This window comes from Etheostoma cragini, chromosome 11, assembly GCF_013103735.1.
Source record: "Etheostoma cragini isolate CJK2018 chromosome 11, CSU_Ecrag_1.0, whole genome shotgun sequence".
Classification (NCBI taxonomy): domain Eukaryota; kingdom Metazoa; phylum Chordata; class Actinopteri; order Perciformes; family Percidae; genus Etheostoma; species Etheostoma cragini.
Window position 1 is genome coordinate 1,851,740 of NC_048417.1, and position 3,269 is coordinate 1,855,008.

General features: G+C 29.5%; 1 protein-coding gene across 1 annotated transcript in view; it reads left to right on the forward strand.

Annotated features, from left to right (window-relative positions):
* LOC117953175 (ly6/PLAUR domain-containing protein 1-like) overlaps positions 1 to 3,269 on the forward strand; it is a 21,509-nt gene that overhangs the window by 16,370 nt on the left and 1,870 nt on the right. The window lies entirely within an intron of this gene.

The window sequence follows — 3,269 nt, forward strand, 5'->3', positions numbered from 1 at the left end:
ATACTATTACTTTTTATGTTTTTTTTATATACAATACTATGACTTTTCATGATTGGTTTACATACAATACTATGACTTTGCATGATTTTTTAAAAATACAATAAAATGACTTTTCAACATACAATAACATGAATTTTAATGATATTATTTTTTACATGCAATACTATGACAATTTAATTTTTACATACAATACTATGACTTTCATGATTTATTTTACATACTATACTATGACTTTCATGATTTATTTTACATACAATACTATGACTTTCATGATTTATTTTACATACTATACTATGACTTTTCATGATTTATTTTACATACAATACTATGACAATTGTTTTTTACATACAATACTATGACGATTTCTTTTTAAATACAATATTATGACTTTTCACATTTATTTGGCATACAATACTATGACTTTTCACAATATGTTTTCACATACAATACTACAACTTTTCATGATTTCTTTTACTTACAATACTATGACTTTTCATGATTTATTTTTCACATACAATATTATGTAATTTCAGGATTCTTATTTACATGGTCACATTTCATGATATATTTCACATAGAATACTATGACTTTTCAACATACAATACCATGAATTTTAATGATATTATTTTTTACATGCAATACTATGACTTTTCATGATTTATTTCACATACAATAATATGTATATTCATGATTCCTATTTACATGCTGACTTTTCATGATATGTTTTACATAGAATACTATGACTTTTCAACATACAATACTGTGACAATTTTTTCTTTTACATACAATACTATGACATTTCATGATTTTTTTTACATACAATACTATGACAATTTTTTTTTTTACATACAATACTATGACATTTCATGATTCTTTTTACATACAATACTATGACTTTTCAACATACAATACCATGAATTTTAATGATATTATTTTTTGCAATACTATGACGATTTATTTTTACATTCAATACTTTGACTTTTCATGATTGTTTTTACATACAATATTATGACATTTTATGATTTTTTTACATACAATACTATTACTTTTCAACATACAATACCATGAATTTGAATGATATTATATTTTTTCATGCAATACTATGACGATTATTTTTACATTCAATACTATGACTTTTCATGATTTTGTTTTACATACAATACTATGACAACTTTTTTTTTTTACATACAATACTATGACATGTTATGATTTTTTTTACATACAATTCTATGACTTTTCATGTTTTTTACATACAATACTATGTCATTTCATGATATATTTCACATAGAATACTATGACTTTTCAACATACAATACCATGAATTTTAATGATATTATTTTTTTACATGCAATACTATGACGATTTATTTTTCAGATACAATACTATGACTTTTCCTGATTTTTATTTTACATACAATACTATTACTTTTACATACAATACTATTACTTTTTATATACAATACTATGACTTTGCATGATTGGTTTACATACAATACTATGACTTCTCATGATTTATTTTTCACATACAATATTATGTATTTTCATGATTTTTATTTACATGCTGACTTTTCATGATATGTTTTACATAGAATACTATGACTTTTCAACATACAATACCATGAATTTTAATGATATTTTTTTTTACATGCAATACTATGACAATTTATTTTTACATTCAATACTATGACTTTTCTTGATTTTTTTTACATACAATAATATGGCAACTTTTTTGTGTTACATGCAATACTATGACAATTTATTTATATTCATGTTTTTTTTTACATACAATACTATGACATTTTATCATTCCTATTTACATACAATGATTCTTTCATTGGTGGTTTCACTCATGCCTAAGGTAGGCCTAATGACCTCTCCTCAGGGTCGACCTGGATATCCTCGCCCGGCCGGGAATCGAACCGACAATCACCTGTACTAGAGTCAGTTGCATTAACCACTGAGCTATCCACCTATCCAGATCAGTGTGTGTGTGCGTGTTTGTTTGTGTGTGTATATATCCTTTGACTACTCAATTGTAATTGTATGCTCTTTGGCAGGTACAAATCTCTACTTTCATTAATTTTCGGGCGTCTTATTCAATTTTATATTATTTGAAAAACAAATTGAAGTGTTTTTGTAAAAGTTGACATATTCCAGTCTGTGATTATCATTAACATCCATTCCTTTAATTTTAGTCTAAATAATTCCTAATTTCCGCTATTCAAACTCGAACATTAGGTATAATTTCCTATAAATGATTATTGACCATAAATTCAAAATGAAATGTGAAACTGAATTTAATGGTGTTGAAAACATCAAAAAACATTGAAAAACATTGACACAAAGCATCGAAAGCGATGAAAAAAGGGACAGAAACATAAGAAAAAGTAAAAAACATCAATAAAAAGCGTAAAAAAAATGCTGATTGATTGTGAACGTTCTGGATATGATGCATAATGCTTTTTTTCATTTAACCTGTGACTACATATTGTGTGCAAGACATAACATAGCAGAGGGAAACACTTAAATGCCCAAGGTTTTGATGGCTGAGTGGTAAAGAAACCCTCAGCCCTGCAGCTGGCGCTGGGTACTTTAGGTCAGCTGTTCTGCTGCTGGTTGATTGACTCCTGGCTTCTTTCACATAGCAACTTCATTATTTCCTGCAATGTCTTAGTTTCTCTGGCTTGTACGTGTAACCATCCATGCCAATTTCGGCTAGAGTATTTAGTTCTGCTTCAGCCCGTCTTTGAAGGCAAATTCAAGTGACCTTCTCCTCACCATTCAGAAGTCTGAGGTTTACAGTCCATGCTGAAACTAACAGCTGGAACTCACTGGGCTGCTGGTTAACATTGCTGGCTCCATTGGTCTAAGTGTTATCTGTAAAGTTCCTCTGGATACATATAGACACAGTGAGAAGAGGTGTCACACCCACTGAGAGGACCAGTTAAAAAGCCAGAAAGGATATCTTTTTCCTTGTTCATGGCCTAATTATACACAATACACTTTGATAATTGTGTGCAAATCTTTTAGAGGCACAGAGGAGAGCTAAGCGTTAACCATCGCAAGAGGAGCATTAGCCCAATTATACAGCCATGTTTCCCTTTTAAGTTGGGTTCCCCTTGATGAAAGAAAACACTTTACTTAACCTTAATTACTACCTCCATCTCACTGTTTCTGCCTTTGTTTCCTAGCTCTCTGTCTCTAACACACACACACACACACACACACACACACACTCACACACACACACACACACACACACACACACAC